Source organism: Equus przewalskii, chromosome 1, assembly GCF_037783145.1.
Source record: "Equus przewalskii isolate Varuska chromosome 1, EquPr2, whole genome shotgun sequence".
NCBI lineage: Eukaryota > Metazoa > Chordata > Mammalia > Perissodactyla > Equidae > Equus > Equus przewalskii.
This window is the reverse complement of record NC_091831.1, coordinates 184387509-184409361: the sequence shown is the minus strand read 5'-3', so window position 1 is coordinate 184409361 and position 21853 is coordinate 184387509. Positions and strand designations below refer to the sequence as shown.

Below are 21853 nucleotides of genomic sequence, written 5' to 3'. Positions count from 1 at the left end.
CAGCTACCGCAGGCCTCCAAGTATTCGGCTGGGGCCGCTCCTGCTCTAATGGCTGCAATTTCTCACTAGTAGGAGAGAGACTGAGAGGCCACCTGCTGTTCTGCTCTGCCCTCCCTGCACGCATTGCCCCGGCCCTCTTCTTGCCTCTCTCCCTATTGCACAACCAGCCACTTTGGACACAACACCTCTGCTTGTCTCCATCTATCTCCTGCCCGGCTGTGGTCTGGGGGCCACAGTCTCTGAACGGACGTGGAGAGAGAGAAGCTGAGGGTTTGGGTGGAAGGCATGACTATGGAATGACTCCGGCTGGCTCAAAAGACAAGTTTTTTCCCAGTTGGACCATCTGCTTTTCTGGCCAGTGTGGCTCCCGGGTCCTGAAATAGTCGGGGCCTATGATGGGGGCAGGGTGCTTTCCAGTCTCCCTGCACCACTGGGCTTCTCTGGCTCAGCACACAGGGCAGGTCGATTATCATGTTAAGATGCTTCTCAGTCCGTCTCACTGACAATTACATTAGCAGACAGTCCCTGTGGGCCTCAGCAGATGGCCTTTCTCTATCTTAAATTTACAGTGTAGTGTTCTTCCTTTTTTCACTCTTTTGTGCAGTTTCATGGGTATTTTTGTGAAAAGTTTTGGAGAAGGCATCTCAAATATTACCTGCCTCCTCCTCTGATGACCTGGGAAGTTTGTAAATAAGAATTGTAAGTATTGCTAGCTAGAATGACACAGGTAACCTGTAACAGCACATCTATATTAGGTTTTGAACGCAACACAAGGGGAAACAGATTTTCTCACGCTACTCAGAGATTCAAAGGACAGAGAAATCATGAATTATGCTAATAGCACCATCATGGCTCATGGTCTACGCAGAGAGGCAAAGAAAGCTGCCAGACTCCAAGTGGCCACACCTTCTCAGAACATGGGGGTAAGAACATTCTCTAAGGCTGAAAGTATTGCCAATCTGGAAAGGATAAATCAGCCCAGCAAAAGTTACTCCAGAGCTCATAGTGCTTCCCAACTCTACAGCAAGGAGAATAGCTTGTTCATCCAACTGGACCAAGAAAAACAAATATTTCTCAGATCCAAGGAAGAGGCAGGGAGACCCACACACGTGCTGAAACAAGCATCACTGCTCTCTTGGCAGGACCTCCTTACAGTGGGAGTGGGGATTGTCACAGCTGATGGCTCTCTTACTAAGATCAGCTATCACCCTTTACTCTGAGCCAGTGAGCAAGCTCTCACTTTCCACATGAGCGTTTCTCTGCTTTAGGGAAAGTCTGGGCAGAAAGAATGTGGCTCTACTGTGGAATGGATAACAGAACTTAATTCTGGAGTCCAGTGTTAACATCCTCACTCTAGCCACAGTCATCTGATACAGTGAAATGACCCAGGCTGTGAAAAAAACACTCCATATGATTTTTGTTTTTGCCTATCTTTCCAATATCCAAATGCCTTCTGTGGTCCCCCATTGCCTTCACACTCAATCCCAAACTTCTGAGTATGACTTTCAATATCCTTCTCAAATTTACCCTCTACCATCCCCAAGGTGGGCTACTCTCCAGTCTGGCCCATCTTGCTGCATCCCCAGTGCTCACGCTCCGTCCATCCTCCTGCCTTTGATGCTGCCTTCTCTTGGTTGGAAGGCTCTCCCCTCTTCCTTTCCACAACCAAAAGTTCAAGCCCACCCTTCTCCGTGAAAACGTCTCCAGCCACACCAGCCCCTGATCTCTGCGGTTGGGACACACTGCCAGCTCCCTGAGGACTAACCCTCCCTGCCACTGTAGACCCTGTTGATTCTGTCACTACTATATCCTCTTCTGTGCCACCTAAGCTTAAGGAAATGTCATTCTGTTGTATCCAACTGCTTGTGTTTATGTCTAGTCTCTCAAATTTCCAAGAACAGAGGAATTTCTGAACCTCCTTCTCTATCCTCACTGTGCTAACCACAGTGTTGATGACAAATAAGCACCCAAGCATTTTCCTGAATTGAAGTGAAATTTAAATCAGTCCACACTGTCAAAAGCTGAACCTGGATGTGGTGTGCTGTGTGCCTCTTTGCAGTGAGGCAGCTGGTATTCTGGGTCTAACTGTGTGAGACTAAATGCACAGTGGTCAAGAGCATGGGCTCTGGGTGCAGAGAGACCTGGATTCAAATCTCTTCTTGGCTCCCTTTGCAAATTTAGGGCAAGTTTCTTAGATCCCCTAAGCCAGGACTGTCTCATCTGTAAAATGGGGAAGTCATAGGGTTTTGGTGGAGATCAAATGAGACCATGCAAGCAACATGTTTAGCACAGTCCCGCACACATGGTAGGTGCTGAATAAGTGTTGGCTGTGATGAGTAAGAAGAGTTCCAAGGGGCACCTTCATCTGTCACTCCCTTGAGAACTCTGGGATAGCTCTAAGACAAGCAAAATTTTATTGCATAACATCTTAAGGCTTATTCGGATAAAAAAGTAATGAAAGCATCAAAATTAGCTCTAAGACCAGGACTATCAGTCCTTAGTAGTAAGTGGGAGGCAATGATGCTCCTGCCTCAGAGGTGTGTGGCTGGGAGCAAGAGAAAGGGGCAAGCGGAGGGAGTTTTGCTCTAGGAAGGCAGAAAACTCTCTGAGATGGAGCCGAAGCCTGCGCCCTAACCTGGGGCGTCAGCCCTGAATCAGCAAGCAAGGTGCTTGGTGAGACTCCAGACGTTGTCTTCAAATGAAACGTGTACGGGTTCCAACCTGTTCAGATTTCCCAGCTGAGGTGTGTAAAACTGGAAGAACAAGACTACCTCTACGAGGGTGGAGAGCTGTGCTCACTTCCTGGCCAGACCATCGTAGGTGGTCAGAAGCTGTGGTCACTGAGAAGCAATCTGTCAGGTTCAGAGTTAGCTCGGGCGGAAGGAAAGCAGCAGCAGTGATGGCGGGCACATGGGGTCAGAGCTGGAGCCTGCAGGAGCCGGCGGGCGGCTGGGGCAAGGCCACCCTTTCCTGGGAGCCTTTTAAAATGAGATAGGCGCTAATGGAATCAAAGGAAAACTGGGAGGTGGCTGAGAGCCACGTGCAGTGTGATTCAAGGCCAAGTCCTGCCTGTCCCCAAGGGTACGCCCCAGAAAGCTGGGGTTGTAAATAATTACCGCAGAGCAGGCGCATCAGCCGAGGCAGACCTGCAGGGCCTATAATAATCATAAGTAATAATAATGGTCCCAGGCCCCACTCTTCCCAGCGCCCTCCCTGCAGCCTAGGTACCCTCATTTGGATGACTCCAAAATAATTTAACTCATTATACCTAATTTGAAAATTATCCCCAAACTGCTCAAGGGCATCCACTAATATTCCAGGGGAACCATTAGGTCTTATCACGTGTGGGGGCACATACTCTCCTCAGGAGGCCCGCAGCACATCATTCTTAACTGAATCTGCTAACAGACTTAAAGCAGAACCTGGCGATTAACTTGCTAAAGTGGGTAAACAAGATTCTTGGCGCCTCAGTGCTTGAGGTCTAAGAACACTGCGAAGACTCGCCTGGCTCAAGTCAAAGCAGAGGCCAGGCTAGGGGAAGTGCTGCTCTGAACTCTTGGCAGGACTGCTGCCGCCGTGAGTCCCGTGCAGCCGAGCGGAGGACGAGACTCAGGCTCTGTGTGCTCTCCTCCAACAAGGAGCAGCTGAGCAACGAGAAAGGGTCCCTCGAACGCCCCGACATTCTCAAGTTCATAATGGTGTAGCTGCTTAATCTGCACCATGCTGATTAGGGTCTGATTAGGATCCTAGGGCAGCCCTCTGAATCTGTAAACTGTGTCCTTCTCTCACGGGAAACATTCTTACATCATTCCTTGGGTAATTTCCACCTCCATTGTTTTTCTTTACATTTCTATTATTTGAATACTGAACCTCCTAGAGCAATTCTCTCAGGTTCTTGTTATTTATGTACAATTTTCTATCACTGTTGTTTTCTTTGTTGTTGTTTCAGTTGCTGGGAGATTTCTTCAATTTCGCCTTCCAAACATTCTTTTAACATAATATTTTTAAATTTCAATTACCATATTATTTTTCAAGAGCTCTGAATGTTTCTTTTTAAAAAGTGAAAGCAGGCCCAGCCCTGTGACCAAACGGTTAAAGTTCCATGTGCTCCACTTAGCTGCCTGGGTTTGCAGGTTCGGATCCCAGGCGCAGACCTATTCCACTCATCAGCCATGCTGTGAAGGCATCCCACATACAGAAAATAGAGGAAGATTGGCACAGATGTTAGCTCAGGGTGAACCTCCCTTAGCAAAAATAAATAAATAAATAACAATAGGAATTTTATAATGATAAAAGGAATAATTCATCAAGAAGAACTAACAATTATAAATGTGTATGCATTTGATAACAGAGCCTCTAAATGCATGAGAAAAATTGACAGCATTAAAGGGAAAAGCAGGTAGTTCCACAATTCTATCAAGAGACTTCAGCAACCGTCAGTAACCAAGTCAGAGAAAAACTGGACAAAACACTGCACAAAGATGTGAACAATGTTCAGTCACCATCCAACTGACCTTTAGGGACATGACATCCAGTGACTACAGAATACAGTGCTCTTCACATTTACATGGCACATCCACAAAGACGAACCAGATACTGGACAATAAAACAAATCAATCAAGTTTGAAGGATTGAAATATGCAGAGTGCATTTTCTGGCCACAATGGAATTAAATAAGAAATCAATAACAATATAGAATCTAGGAAGACCCCAAGTATCTGGAAATTCAGCACCCTCCTAAATAATTCATGAGCCAAAGACAAAACTACAAGGAAAACTAGGAGATGATGTGGGTGAAATGAATTCAGCTCCAACAGCTCTAAAATGCACCTATTGTAAAGTGGAAAAGTGTAGAATCAGAGAATGAGAAGGATAAGGAAAGACCTTAGTGGAATAGAAAAGAGACAGACACAACAGGAAGCTATCAAAGCCAAAGCCAGTTTCCAAAAACATCAAGGAAGCTGACAAACCCCAAGCGAGACTGACACAGAGAAAGCACAAGTCGCCACTATGAGGCACAAAGACAGGTTATCACCACAGACCCCAGAGACATTTAGGGGATTAAGAGAACAATATGAAAAACCTTATGTTAATAAACTCAACTATTTAGATCAAATGAAAAGTTACCAAAACTGATGAAAAAACAAACAGAACATCTGAATAGTCCTTTACCTATATAAAAACTGAATTTGTCATAAAAATCTTCCCAAAATAAAACTCCTGGTGCAGATGATTTTAGAAGTGAATTCAATAAAACACTCATGGAAGAAATAATACCAACTGTACACAACACAGAATATAGCAGAAGAGATAATATTGCCCAACTCATTTTATGAGGCCGAATAACCCTAATACCAAAATCTGACAAAAACATTACAGAAAAAAAAGTAAAGACCACTATAGTGAGTACAGACAAAAAATTCCTAACAAATATTAGCAAATTAAATCCTGCAATATTTAAAAAGACTACTACATCATGACCAAGTAAATTTTACCCTAGAGAAGCAAAGTTGGTTTAACATCAAAAGTCAACTATGTAATTCACCATATTCGTAGAATAAAGGAGAAAAACCATATGATCATTTCAATAGATGCAGAAAAAGCATCTGCAAAATTCAATACCCCTGCTCACAATTAAAGAAAGAAAAAGAAACTCATTGCAAACCAGGAGGTAGAGAATTTCCTCACACTGATAAAGATCATCTAAAAACCCACAGCTAACATCATACTCAGCAGTGAAAGACTGAATTGTTCCCCCCAGGGTTGAGAACAAAGCAAGAATACTCTCTTTCACCACTTCTATTCAACATTGTTCAGGAGGTCCTAGAAATAAGGCCAAACTGAAAAAGAAAAATTGTAAAAGAAATAAAACTGTCCTTACTTTTGACTGATATGATAGTGTACATAGACAATCCCAGAGAATCTACAGAATCCATAGAATGCCTATTAGAACCAATAAAACACAGGATATGATGTTGATATACAAACACTTGCATTTTTACAGACTGGTAGCCAATAATTTGAAAATAAATTTTCAAAAACTTAAATTTTCAGTAGTACCAAAAAACATAATATAGGAGTAAATCTACCAATATTTCTAAGACCTCTACACTGGAAACTACAAATCATTGTTGACGAAAATTAAAGAAGGCTGAAATAAAGAGCTATACCACATTCATAGACTGGAAGACTCAACATGGTTATGATAGTAATTATCCCCAAATTGATTTTTAGATTCAACAAAATCCTCATCAAAATCCCAGCAAGAAGGGCTGGCCTGGTGGCGCAGTGGTTAAGTGTGCATGTTCTGCTTTGGCGGCCTGGGGTCCACTGGTTCGGATCCCAGATGCGGACATGGCACCATTCATCAAGCCATGCTGTGGCAGGTGTCCCACATATAAAGTAGAGGAAGATGGGCATGGATGTTAGCTCAGGGCCAGTCTTCCTCAGTAAAAAAAAAAAAAATCCCAGCAAGCTATTCTTTTAAATTGACAAACTTGTTATAAAATTTATATGGAATTGCAAAGAACCTAGAATAACCAAAGCAATCTTTAGAAAAGAACAAAGTTGGAATATTTAGCTTACTTAATTTTAAGAATAACTATAAAGCCACAGCAATAATAAGGGTTTTATACTGGCAAAAAGATAAACACATAGATCAACAAACAGATTAGAGAATCTGGAAATAAATCTAGACATATGTGATCAGTTTATGACAAAAGTGCCAAGATGATTCAATGGGGAAAGAAAAGTCTTCAACAAATAGCACTGGATTGACTGGATAATCCATATAGAAACAAATGAATATCAATCCTCATCTCACATCATACACAAATGCTAACTCAAAATATTGGATCACAGACCTAAAAGTAAAATCTAAAAGTATAAAACTTCTAAAAAACAAAAGTAGGAGAAAACCTTTGTGATCTTGGAGGAGGAAAATGGGCTTCTTAGCACTTAAAAAGTGTAAACCACAAAAAAAAGAAATTGGTAGATTGACCTTTTCCAAAAATAAAAGTTTTTGCTTTTCAAAGACATAATTAAAATACGCAAATACAAAAAAAATATTCACAACCCACATAAAAGACTTGTGTCCAGAATAAAGAATTCTTATAAATTGACAATAAGACAAACAACCCACTTTTAAAAATGGGTGAAAGATTTGGACAAATACTTCACAAAATATGATATACAAATGCCCAGTAAGCACCTGGAAAGATGCTCAACATCACTATTCATCAAGAAAATGAAAATTACAAATACAATGAAGTTTTATAAATCCATTAGAATGACTAAAATTAAAAAGACTGACCATATCTAGTGCTGGTGAGGGTGTGGGACAATTGGAACTCTCATATACTGCTGTTGGAATGTAAAAGGGTGCAATCACTTGGAAAACAATTTAATCATTTCTCGGAAAGTTAAATATACACCTACATACAACCAGCTATTCTACTTTTAGATATTTACCAAAGAGCAGCAAAAAACATGTGTGTACACAAAGACTTATACATGTTCAGTGCAACTTCTTTTGTAATTGCCCCAAACTAGAAACAACCCAAATGTTCATCAACATGTGAATGGATAAACAAATTGTAGATATCTGCGCAATAGAATACCACTAGCCACTAAAAGGAACAAACTACAGTCAAGCACCACACAACAACATTTCGGTCAATGACAGACCATGTATATGGCGGCCGTCCCATAAGATTAGTACCACATAGCCTAGGTGTGTGGTAGGCTGTACCAACTAGGTTAGTTTAAGTACACTCTGTGATGTTTACACAACGACGAAATCGCCTAATGACGCATTTCTCACAATGTGTCCCCATCGTTAAGCAACGTGTGACTGGATTGATACAGGCAACACCATCAATGACCCTCAGTATCACCACGTTGAGTGAGAGAAGCCAGATGAAAAAGAGGCCTTGTATGACTCCATTTACTTAGAATCTAGAAAGTGCAAGTTAAGTTATAGTTTCAGTAAACAAATCATGGTTACCTGCAGACAGAGGTGCAGGGAGGAATGGAATTACAAAGTGGTATGAGGAGACTTTGGGACTGATAGAAACGCACGTTTTCTTGACTGTCAGCGTGGTTTCATGTGTGCATACAAATGTCAAAACCCATCAAATTATATTTTAAATATGTGAAGTTCATTGTTCATCAGTTATAGCTCAATAATATAGCAAAAGTAAACCAGAGACAACTATTTTGGTGGATCAAAAAATAAAAATAGGGGCTGGTCCCATGGCCTAGTGGTTAAGTTCAGTACACTCTGTTTCAGTGGCCCAGCTTAGGTTCCCAGGTGCAAACCTGCGCCAATTGTTGGCAGCCATACTGTGGCCGTGACCCACAAACAAAACAGAGGAAGATTGGTACAGATGTGAGCTCAGGGCAAGTCTTCCTCAGCAAAAATAAATAAATAAATAATAAAAATAAAAATAGTGTTTTTTCTTTTTCACCTCATGACTCCATATGCGTTAATTTTCTAAGAATGTTAATCACATTTTCTTCCTGTTTTCCATCTGTTCCCTACGTTGTCTCTTTTTCCTTCACTTTTTTTCTTTTTGTTCATTTTGGTTTCTTTTTTGATATTGAGTCATTCTCTTAATGGCTGGTGGTCGTTGGCTGAGTGGAGGCTCTATGTGTGTGGCAGGGGATGAGCTTGATCACAGGTGGAGTTCATCACTGGCTGATCTAGCAGGATCCAGCTTTCTTGTTGGAGCACTCCTGAATTTCAGTTTCTGCAGGCCCTGTCTCCTGGACTTGTCTGTTTCCCTGGAGACGTCTCCTTCAGCCTCCTGCTTTGGGCACATAAGCCTGCCTGCCAGCATTCTGGGGCCAAGTTGGGTAGGAGGTCTTACCGTTCAGCATGCAGCTCTTCCTTCCTATTTGCAGCCCCCTACCTCACTACCACCCCAGGTTCTGTCTGATGCCCCCAAGTCCTGAGCCCCTGGCACTACATCTCTTGAGCTAGGATCTCTGCCTTTGGCTGTGATAGGGAAGTGTAGGTGCACAGACAAAGGGAGGGGATAGTTTTTGCTAACCCAGTTCTTCCATTCCCAGCTCTACTCCCATCCCTACACCTCAGGAAAACCTGACTCTTCAATTCTCCGGCCCTTCTGAGGTTCTCCAGCATAAATTAGCTGGCTTTTGGCATACACTCTGCTCCCTCTGTTCCAAGTCAGGTACCACTTCTGTTTTCTGTCTTCCACAATGTGTCTTCTCCTCTGCCGTTGATTCTTCTCCTGTTCTCATTATGCTGGCTTTACATGCATTTCATTCCTTCACTGTCATTATAGTTGAGGGTTTGATTGGAGCAGAGACAAATATGAGTATAACTGTTCTTTACTGAAACATCAGGGGAAACATGATGACTGTATTTAATATTCAAGTTCAGAAGGCTGCTGTGGGCAACGGACCAACACATCTTCCATGAAGGCCTACAGTGTGTCCAGCAGGGTGCTAGGTGTTGGAAGCCCTGAAGCCCATCGTGTGCAGCAACTGCACCGGACTCCTCACTGAGACCTGTGTCAAGGCCATTTGTAAGAGTTTCTGGCATTGACAACACCACATCCTGTTTTGGTGTTTCCCGACAGCCCCCAAGACCTTTCCCATGGATTCGTTCTGGGCACTTTTATTTTATTTCATTTTTTGAAGATTGTATTTTGTTGAGGTCATAATAGTTTATAACACTGTGAAATTTCAGTTGTACATTATTATTTGTCAGTCACCATATATATGTGCCCCTATGCTCACCCCTCAACCCTTCTCCCCTCTGGTAACCACTAAACTGCTGTTCGTCTGTGTGTTAGTTTATCTTCCACATATGAACAAAATCATACACTGTTTGTCTTTCTCTGTCTCACTTATTTCACTTGACAAATACCCTCAAGGTCTATCCATGTTGCAAATGGGACAATTTTATCTTTTTTATAGCTGAGTAATATTCCATTGTGTGTGCATGTGTGTGTGTGTGTGTGTGTGTGTGTGTATACACACATATATATATATGTGGTGTGTATATATATGTTATACCACATCTTCTTTATCCAATCATCAGTCATTGGGCACTTGGGTTGCTTCCATGTCTTGTCTATTGTGAATAGTGCTGCAGTGAACATGAAGGTGCATAAGTCTCTTTGAATTGTTGATTTCAAGTTCTTTGGATAAATACCCAGCAGTGAGATAGCTGTGTTGTATGGTATTTCTATTTTTTATTTTTTGAGAACTCTCCATACCGTTTTCCATAGCGGCTGAACCAGTTTGCATTCCCACCAGCAGTATATGAGGGTTCCCTTTTCTCCATATCCTCTACAACTTTGTTATTTTTTTGTGTTGGTGATTATAGCCATTCTAACGAGTGTAAGGTGATATCTTAGTGAAGTTTTGATTTGCATTTCCCTGATGATTAGTGATGCTGAACATCTTTTCAAGTGCCTACTGGCCATCTTTATATACGTTCTTTGGAAAACTGTCTGTTCAGATCCTCTGCCATTTTTTGATGGGGTTGTTTTTTTGTTATTGAGTTGTATGAGTTCTTTATATATTTTGGAGATTAACCCCTTGTTGGATATATAATTTTCAAATTTCTCCCAGTTGGTGGGTTGTCTTTTTGTTCTGTTCCTGGCTTCCTTTGCCTTGCAGAAGCTCTTTAGTCTGATGAAGCCTGGGCATTTATTTTTGATGTGGAAACAGTATGGCCTTTAGAGGCAGAAGAAGCAAACAGTTTCAGTCAATAGGGTACTGTTAGTTAGCAAACAGCTAAAGAATGGAACTGAAAAAAATTCATGGAGAAGAGAGCAAAATATTCTAGTGACTCTGGTTGAAATTCAGTAGGAAAAGTTGCCCTTTTCATGTTTCCAATCTCCCCCAAACCAGATAGTCCTGGAAGCAGTGTGTAGCAGAAATATATATATATGGCATATATTAATTTTATTTTTAGAGCAATCTAGCAAATCTAGCAACAATCCAGTACTGTCAGTTCACATTTCATGGACAAGGAAATGAAGCCACCAAGTGATTAAGCTACTTGGCGAATGTCACATAACAAGTCGTGGCACAGATGGGATTGGAACCCTGGGCATCTGAAGGTTTAGCTTGTTTCTTCATCTGTGAGTCATCCTTTTATTTTTTTTAAAGAGACGTGACTTATGGGTCCTCACAATTACATTTCCAAAGAAGGTTATGCTGATAAACCAAATGCAGGATGGCCCAAGACCAAGCGTCTAGTGATCTATAGGCACATTGTTCTGATGAAGCAATTCAGAAAACACACATATTGACATCCAGCAGGAAGCCTCACTTCTCAGTTGCCAGGAACCAGGTAGGTGGGGTCTACCACCTGTGGTCTCAGGGAACAATCACCACACATAAGCCCAGAGGAAGGGGAAAGCCCCAGACTCAGGAAGAGCCCCCTCCTTCAGGAGCCAGTTCAAAGCAGGCACATGCAAAGTAACAAAGGAAGGAACAAGGAACACCACATCAAGGGAAGAATCCCTAAGCAGATAACTCACACCCATCTCATTCTTATCACCTACGAGGCCCCACCCATACATTAGTTCATTTGCACTCACAACAACCTGTGAGGCAGGTGTTATTGACATCATCACATTTACAGAGGAGAAGACAACCCCAGGCTCAGTGATGTCACAGGACTGTGTGGATCACACACTCAGTGAACAGCACAGCCAGGTCCATAGCCCCAGTCATCAGGATCCAAATCCTGTCTTCTTGTCCAACAGCCCTGGGAAGAAGTGTGTGACAACGGTTCCAATGCTTTGTGATCTTTCTTCTTCCTTTTTCTTTCTTTCCTTCCTTCCTTCCTTTCCTTTGACAAGAGATTTTCACATATTGAGGTATATGGGGTAACTACTTGAGTTCAAAACTGCTTCGGCTTGGACTAGAAAGCCTGTCTTATGGCCTGTCAAACATACATTGTGTACCTGCTTATCCCTTAAAGTAAGGAATCTCTCTCGAGATAAAGAATGCATACTTCCCCTCCTATGCCCTATTGGTAACAACACCCTATTGGTAATGCCCCAGATTAGTCCCTTTCCTGGCATCTTGGTCATGTTGACCTGCTGATTTGCAACTGAATGTCTCTTTGAAAATGTATCCTGGGCGTGTTTAATGTATCGTCTTTGTTCTAAAAAGATATAAGTCTGTACTGAAACTCATGCTTCTCTGGAACGCCTTCCAAGCCCTTCCCAGGTTATAATCCTCACTTTGGCTCATAATAAACTCACCCCAATTTTGATTTATAGGTTGGTTATGGATTATTTGCATCAACACTTTCTAACAGAATTTCTTCAGATGAGTTATACAAGAAGTGGAACAGCTGACGTTTACTGCATGCTTGCTATGTTCAGGAACTATGTGTTTTAGGCACCTGACAAGCATTTTCTCTTTAATGTTATTATCTCCGATATGCAGATGAGAAAACTGAGGGGCAGAAAGGGAAGTAACTCAAACCAGATCACCAGTTAGTAAAATGTAGTCTAGGATTTAAACCCAGGCAGGCGGACTTCAGTTGACGCTCCTGACTCATTGCTACCTTGCTTTCCTTTAATGCAAAATGAGCAAAAAAATACCTTCATTTTTATATTGTCCAGCAAATTGGTAGTAGGCAGAGTTTTTAGGAAAACACAGTTCTCACCTTTTGGGGATCTCACCAATATTATGGGTGAGCCCTTTCTCTGAACTGGGTGTGGTTTTCATTTTCAAAGACAGATCAGCAAAACCAAAAGACAAGCCAAGAAAAGATCGCCTTGTAGTTCTTTTTATTTTCCATCCAGCACAGGGCTAAGTTACCTTCAGATATTGTCCACACAGGTTTCAGCCCCTGACTGGCAAGATCTCTTCCTCCTGTCAAGTGTCTGGACACTGCTGGTCTCTGTTGTTAAGGTCTGAACACACAGGAAGTCTCCTCAACCCACAGCTAAACTCTATGGACACAAGCGGCAGAAGGTTTCAGAGGTGTGAAGTTTTTGACCCCTCTTACTACTTCCTCTGGGAAGAACTAACAGGCAGTGGCAGCATGGAATCATAACTCATTGAATCACAACTCTGTCGTCTCAGTGCTGGCGGGCTCAACAGTTAGGTACCTCGCCAAATCAAACAGCAGGCAACTTTAACTCCTGGACTGAGAAATTTCTCACAGAAATTCTTTAAGCAACACATGTCCCAATGGCTGCAACAGGTGTGCTTTCTTATCTTTCTGGGAAAGGTATACACAGATCTTGTGTGGCTTAACTTAAGTACACGTGTTTGTGGTCAAAATATGCTAATTCCATTAGTTTCCCATGAGAAAGGGAGAAAAATCATTCTATAGCATTGTGGATCATGAACCAATAATTTTATTGTAAAAAATAGATATATATTTCATGAATTACTAGAAAACAATGAAAAAGTAATATAGAATATACATACCCAAATTTTTAACATAAAATGACTTATAATATTTCCATAAAGGGTTTTAAATGTTTAATTCTCAATTTCTGTACTTATTACAGACCACTAATCAACACCTCCAAGACCTACACCAGTCAGAGAACCATAATTTGAGTGGCATCAGTTTACAATGTGTGCAGGAAGTATACCATTTGCTCCTACCACTAACTGTACTGATTTCTTAAAATCACTCTACTGTTCCCATGAAGGCAGTTGGACATGTGGTGGCTCAAGACCTCCCCCAGCTTTAAAACTCTGCACTGCTTTTTCTAGCAAACTTTTTAAGAATGTGTATCAAGAGCCATAAATATTCACATTCTTGACCCTGTAATTACACTTCTATGAATCTACCCTAAGAAAATCATATCACTTATGCACAGAGGTTGAACTGCCAGTTTATTGAAAATAGCCAAAGATGAGAAACAGCATAAAGTCCCCAAAAGGGGGACTCACGGATCCAAGTATGCTCCATGCAACCAAGACAGGCTTCTCCTCCCTGCCAGACCAGGTGAAGCTCGCTGTGCAGCCGCATCACACTCCACGCATGTCTCCTTTGCTGCACTCACTGTTACAATTAAACATCTATATAATTATTCAACAACTTCTAATACTGAGTCCTATTTCTACTGTTTTCTCCAACACACCCCCAACACTTGGGATACTTTCTGGCACACAGTACCTGTTCAATAAATGTTTATTGACTGAATGAACACAGTACATATGAATAAATTCTGGCGACTTGGAGAGATTCTCATGATATAATATCAAGTGAAAAAATTAGGGGGCCAGCCCCGTGGCTGAGTGGTTAAGTTCGTGAGCTCTGCTGTGGCAGCCCAGGGTCTCGCTGGTTTGGATCCTGGGCGCGGACATGGCACCGCTCACCAGGCCACATTGAGGTGGCGTCCCACATGCCACAACTAGAAGGACCTGCAACTAAGATATACAACTATGTACTGGGGAATTTGGGGGAGATAAAGCAGGAAAAAAAAAAAAAAAGATTTGCAACAGTTGTTAGCTCAGGTGCCAGTCTTTAAGAAAACAAAATTAGGATGTCAAATTGTATTAACAGAAAGACAAGAGCATCTAAGTTACTTCAGGTACTCCTAAGTACCATTTTAGGCCGTTTAGCAAGAATCTGTTAGAACAGCATCAGGAAGGCTACAGATCAGCAATAGCTGAGACTTGTAAGAACATATTAGTCAGCAGTTGCTCTTTTAAGCTACGTTTCAAACAAGGAGAAAAGCAAAGAACTTTGCTTGGGAAAGTTGGGGTAGTGGCAATAGAGGAAAGAGAGGAAGCAGAAGTCCCCAACGACTTTTCACTTCTGTGCTGTTCAGTAGAGAACCCTGTGTTCAACCTAAAGCGGGTAGAGCACATGATGCAAACAGGGAATTTCAGTTCCAGAGAAGCAGGGAGCCATGAGAGAGGGCCTCGTCACTTCAAGTGGCCTCAAGAATCCACACCCATGGACTGGATTCCAGGGCCTAAAGGAATTTCAGAGTTGCTGGCAGTCATCTTTGAGGGATTACAGGAAGCAGAAAAAATAATGGAAGACTGAGGAAGGTGAGGGATTGTCAGAGAAAGCAATGTTTGCTCTTTTTTGCTACAGAGAACCAAAGTAAAACCAATGGATTTCAGTTATAGGTAAACGGATATGAGGGGTGAAACTATTTAGCCAGCTACTAGCCCACTCCGTCCTTCCCTACAGTGTTTAGTGTACGTCAGATGATCTGTATCCTGTCAGAGATGATGGAGGAGTGCTGGAGGTGGCTGCTAATCCAGAACATCACTGCCATCCCTACCAGTTCAAGGAAGCTCTCTCATTCTCTCTGGCAGCCCACGCCACGGAATCACAGCCATGACCTCAGAACCACTGAGCTCAACCGTTTCAGTAGCACACGTCTTCATTTCCATCACTGGCCCTCTGTGCAGCTTAAAATAGCTGCAGACTTCTCATGAAAAAGACCAAGACTACATCATGGCTGATGAATCAAAATCCATACCAAGATGATGGCTGCTCTGGGAACAAGTGGACACTACACAACTCACCCTTTGTTCACCCTAACGCCATCCAACTGAAAAAACCAGGATGCAGACTTAGAACGCAGTCCAGGTACCCTTTCAATTCTTTTTTTCCACCTTGCTTATCTTCCAGTTTTCCTAATTATAAATAACCAATCATCCAATTGGTTCTGGAATTGCATTAGTAATGGTCTGGAAAGATAGTATTGTGGTATTGACTGAGTTCAGAAAGACCCAAGAAGAAGTGTCTCCCAAACTTCAAAGGACTTGACCATTTAAAACACACCAAAAAAACTCCTGGAAATAGCACGTGGTTTAAACTGAAGGCACCAGACAGCTTGAAGATAAGATAGGTAATCTCAGAACCTTCCAGAGAAGCTGTGAAAATGCTATCAGGATCATCTCCAAAAAATGCAATTTACTGTGAAAGTCTAATCGGTCATCTGGCAAACATTTCTCTGGACAGGTAAGAGATTAGAGGGTGAGAACAGACAGAAAAGGACCAAGCAAGAAAGGAGGACAGTGAATTACTGGTAGTGGTCTCTCACGTCAAACCAACACAACTCTCTTTCACTTTACAAAAATTATCAAAACTTACAACAGAGGACACAAAACAGGTCAAAGAGTGAACAGCTGAATTTTGGAAACAAAGAAATCAAGCTATTCATATAGAATGCAAGTCTGCTTTTTACCCACTTTCTCCCGCCCACATTCCAAGGCACCTTAGAAAAGTCAATAAACAAACAGTCACGTCAGAACCCCAGCATATCTCGGAGCAAGCCCAGGTCAAGCTCCCAAGATCCTCTTCTAATGCACGAGCCCAGGATTTACCAAATATTCATGACTTTGTCCATTTGTTCCATATCAATAAACACCTGTTCTATGTTACAGCACTCATGCTTTTTATAAGTCAGCCATTTTGCCCTATTGAAACCTCCCTTTTACCCACCGAGGAGGCCCTTCATCCGATTATAGCCAGGGGCTACGGTACGACCTGCCCAGTGCCTCACACTGGCCCCGCTGCAGGACCAGGGCATCGTAGGAAGCACTGGTTGTGACACTTAAGAGAGATGGATGTTCAGGAGGCCCATCTGCAGGGTGGAAGCTGGGGGACATTTCTTTGATTCTGCCACATCATTAGCGTCAAATGGAAAATAAGGTTCCCAAAGTGCTTTAACAGACGTACACAAAGCAAGGACCCGACCTCACGGGACTTGCAGCTTCTCCAATCTGCCTTGTATTAGAATGCTTTGTCAACCACAGTACCCACCCCTCTGCCATGGTCTTTTTTCCAGTCATCACACACTTGATGATTTACAGCCCTTTTATTTATTGTGCCATAAGTTTTCAATTATTATTACAGCAAAGACTCTTAAATGTGGCATCACCACTCCCACTTACAAAGGTTCCAAAGGGGTTTAGTTAGTTCACTTTGCAGGTTTGCAGGCAGTGGCTATTATAAAGTGGAGGAACATCACACATGGTCTGAGTGGACCTTCTCACTCTCAGGGCGGGGAACTGGAGAACTGCAGCCCAGAAAGGTAGAGCGACTTGCTTCAGGTTACACAGCTTGTTAGAGGCAGCGTGGGGCCTAGGAAGTCAGCTCTCCAGAGGCTTTGTCCAGACTATTTTCTTTCTACTGTATTTCCAGCATTTTGTACTGCCTCATTTGTTGTTTGACTTATGTTAATATATACATAAAGTTTATTTACAAATATTTTATAATTGAGGCATTTTGATCCCTCAGTTCGAGATATTTCCTCATCAATTGGAACCAGCAAAGCTTTCTGTACACTCTGTCCATTCTGTACAAAGCCAGTCAGGTGAGCCCCTGAGGACCAGGCCTCTGTGGATCCTGAGCTTTTCCTTTCCCATCTTTGTGCTGACCTGGCTCTGGGAGCTCGGATGCCTCTCTCCCTTTCCATCCTCCTCTTACACCAGGGTTCCCAGACCTTTGCTGATCCTGATTCCCCTAAATCCTGCAAATCTTAACGCTGAGCTTGCCAGTTCTAGAAGCAGTTCTCTGCCCAGTGTTCCCTGCTCCTGGACCCCAGCCTAAGACACCCAACCCCATTTAAAGAAGTCACATGACTCATCCAAGATCACAGAGATTGATAGAGGCAAAACTCAGAGATAAGACAGCTGGTACAGAGTCAGGCACAGGTCAGCACTCAGCGGATAAGTATACTTTTGAGAAAATTTAAGTTGTCCTGCAAATGCAAGAATTTATAAAACTTAAATATAGTAAAAATGTCAAGAAGGTTATGGGTTTTAAAAACTCAGCCCAGGATATCACCTCATGAGCAGAGCAGTCAGGTATAATTACTGAGAGATCCATAACGGTGCCGTCAAAAGCACTTCTAGTTCTAGGAACTACAACAGTATCGCTCAAACTGTGTTCTACGGAAAACTGATATTCTTGGGATGTGAAGTCGTGTGCCGTGACGAAACAGTTCCATGATCAGGCCAGTGTAGGATGCTTACTCCACATCCCCCCCTGGGGTTCGCAATGCGTGTAAGCATATCTCAAGTTCTAAGAATTCCTATAGCAAAGAAACCCCTTGAATTTGATTTAATCTTTTCTAAACTTAGTTGACCACTGCTCTCTTTTTCTAGAGAACACACATTTGTTCTGAGAACACAGTTTGGGAATTCTGAGCCAGATTTAATTAATAGGCTTATTTAAGTTCTGATTTTTTAATTCAATCACTAACTAGAATGAAGGAGCCTTCTGGCTTTACCCAGTTCACTGGATGATCTTTCTTTGACATATGCCCTGCACTGAAATGCATCCTCACTCAGTGCATTTTTTAATTTCCAGGATTTAACAAAAGGATAGGAGAGTAGTCACACCACCTCGGAAAGCCCTCCTTTGAAATCCGACAGTCACAGCTTCAGAAGACTCTGGATTTCAGGGGAAGCTATAACTGCTCAGGAAGAATTCATGTCCAAAACCACGACTTTCTGGGGAGTCCAAACATCACAGCCCTTGACAACCGAGTGCTGGAAGAGGCCCTAGAGGTTGGCCAATTGATGCCGTCATCTCAAAACCAGAAGGCAGCCCCAGGAGGGCTGGCAGTGGCCAAGACCACGAGCTATGCAGTGGTGGAGCTGGGATTAGAACCCAGATATTCTGGTGCCTCTGCCAGGTAAGTTTTTCCCGTCCTGGAATTATCTGCTTTTCTCAGAAAAGAAGAGCTCAGTCCTCTTCATCTGGGAAACCACAATGGAAAGACAAGAAGGAAATATGCCAAAATGGTGACACTGCTTGACACACAGGTGATATTTTGGTCTTAGATGTACTTTCCTGCATTGACCAAAATGTCTACAAAGGGCATACATTGCTTTTATGCCAGAAAAAAACTATCTTAAAAATGGGAAAACAATAGCAGCAGAAGATAAAGTCCATACCCTGGAAAGCACCATCTACATGGCTCCTAGTAGCCGATCAAAATGAGCAGCACTAATGAAAAGCCAGGGGAGGCACTGGGCTGTGGGCTAGACTGACCCGAAGGCAGGTGGCCACCTCCCTGCTGGCTGGCTGCCGGCACTGATCTCTGATAGGCTTCATGCTGCTGTGGCTCCCCGCACACTCTAAGGAGCAGGGCCCGGCTTCATTGCCTTGGGTAATCTCCTCTTAAAGCACGTGTCTCCAGATCAGCTTTGGGCTGCTCCTCAATGATTTCTAAGCTCAATCTAACTGAATACACTAGTTTAATTGGAAAAAAAATTTTCACCATGCCTTTCTGTACCTGTGCACTAGCCTCCCACCTAGCAAAAACTTTTCAGCCTGACTGTGACTGAAAACAATACTTTCAGAGATTTAATCCCTATTTTGGAGTCCAAGCAAGTCATAAATTGTTTGCACAATGTGCATGTGTGTATGAATGTGTCTTCATCCATTCAGGCTGCTATAACAAAAATAGCACAGACTGGGGAGCTTATAAACAACAGGAATTTATGTCTTGCAGTTCTGGAGACTGTGAAGTCCTAGATCATGGCTCCAGCAGATTCGGTGTCCAGTGAGGGCCCGCTTCCTAGACAGCTGTCTTTTTGCTGCGACCTCACATGGCACACAGGACAAGGGCGCTCTCTGGGCTCTCTTTCATAAAGGCACTAATCCCATTCATGAGGGCTCCACCCTCACAACCTAAGCACTTTCCAAAGGCCCCACCTCCTAATACCATTGCCCTGGGGATTGGGTTTCAACATAGGAATTTTGGGAGGACAGAAAGATTCAGTCCATAGTAGTGTGCATGCGTGCTATTTGAATCTGACTCAGATCCTTCAATTCTAAAGGGAATAATTGGATAATCCTCTCAATCAAAAAGCCTGCGTTCAGTCACTTCTGGAATATCTATTTACTAAAGTTCTCCAAAAACAGTCCACTGTTATCTGAAAATGCTCTGAAATCTAGACTATAACCATTCCTCTTAAAGTCATGGCTGAGGCATGTCTCCAATATGTCCGTCATTTCCTTCAATGCTTCTTCATTTTTTACTCTCTTCTTGCTGACATTAACCACAACTCTTGGTTTTATGCCTTCCCATTTCTGGGCTATCATTTCTCCTTTCCTTTAGCATCACCCTAACCTGCCCTCCCCCTCAGTCTCAGGCGGTGTGTCATGTCCAACCCTCCCCTGTTTAAGGCCAACATCTTCCTCTGTGGCTTTGAGTCCATCCCATATCATTTCCTCTTCCCACGGGCCCTGACCCATTAATTACCTCTCTTGGCCCTGTGTCTTTAATTTTCCTCTTTGATCCAGTTTTTCCCTCTCAGTTTAAAAGCTTGTCGAGTTCTCGCCCATCTTAAAGAACAGGACTCGCCCTTGACCACACATGATCTGCTGGCTATTGCTCTCCCTCATTCCCTTTTTTCTCAAGTTTCTCAAGTGGTTAGACGGTAGCCACTGTCTCTATTTTCTCAACTCACATCCACACCTCCCCAGGAGTAACCGGCTTCTACCCATCAAAACACTGAGAGGCGGCAGCTAAGATCACCAGTGGGGAGGCACAGTCTTGTCTCTTCATGATACTGAGCATGTGTCTTGCCTCTGACCTGATGACTGCTCAGGCCTTGAGATCCTCCTCACTCGGCTTCCGAGACTCCACGTCCAGTCTGTCCCCCTTCACTCCTCTAGCTATTCCTTCTCAGTCTGTTTCTCAGGTTCTTCTTTCCCTATTGGCGTTCCCAATGTTTCATTCTCCAGAGTTTCATTCTTGATCTACTTCCCTTTTCATGCTACCGTCTCTTCCTGGATGATTTAACCCACTTTTATGGTCCTAAACAACCCCTATTTAGGCTGATGGCCCCTAAACCCACTCTCTCCAAGTCAAAGTTCTCCTATTCTTGAACTATAGACTCATATTCCAAGTGCTTACTGGATATCCCCATCTGGATGTCCACTGGTACTTCAAATTCATTATGCTCAAAACCAACTCATAACCTCCTCAGCCTCCCAAACTTATAACTTCTACTATCCCCCATGTTGGCTGCAGAAGCATCATTGGAGTGACCAACCCACCATATTTGCCCTGGGCTGAGGGGGTTCCCAGTGTTTGGAACTCTCAGTCTTAACAGAGCAGTCCCAGGCAAACAGGGATGGTCACCCTAACCACCAGCAACCATCATTGGGTCTAGAATCTGGAAGTCATCTCTGACTCAGTCCCTTTCATCCCCTCCTTCAATCTCCATGTCCTCAACAGTTATCAAATTCTCACCCTGCTCTCCACCTCAACCTCATGCCCACACCATCTCTTGCTGTGTTACCACGTGGCTTCCTGGGAATTTCCCTGATGCCAGTCTTCTCCCCTTTAGATTCATGGTCCACACAGCTGCTAAAAGAATGGTTTTAAAACACAAATCTCACCATATCTCCATCTGCCTAAAGCATTCCACAGGCTCCCCACTGCCCTTGGGATAAAGCCCAAACATATTACTATGAAAAGTCCTCCTCAGTCCCTCCATCCCCAGCCTCACCTTGAGTCACTCACTGAGCTGTGTAGGGGTCTCCACAGGCCAAACAGTCTCATCCTCGGCTCTGCTGTGACCTTTTCCTGGCATATCCTTATCTCTTTACCCCATTCACCTTCACCTGGTCAACTCGCAAGATTTGATTCAGATTCGTCTCAGCTCCTCCAGCATCATTGCCTCCAGGTGGCCTTCCGTGACATGCATGCTCCACAGGTGACCTCGCTGCCCTCCTCTGCAGCCCAGGCCACGCTCCACAGTGCACTCAGGTGACCTGTTTCTGGGTCAGTCTTTCTCCCGCTCTGGGTTATGAACTTTCCAGGAGCAGACACAGGGTTCTCCTTGCCTCGGTGTGCAGAGCATCTAGGACAATGCATGGTACAAGGTAGCCCTCAACAAACTT

General features: G+C 43.1%; 1 protein-coding gene across 1 annotated transcript in view; it reads right to left on the bottom strand.

Moving 5' to 3' along the window:
* The window catches only part of FRMD6 (FERM domain containing 6), a 279784-nt gene that overhangs the window by 219744 nt on the left and 38187 nt on the right, over positions 1-21853 (bottom strand). The window lies entirely within an intron of this gene.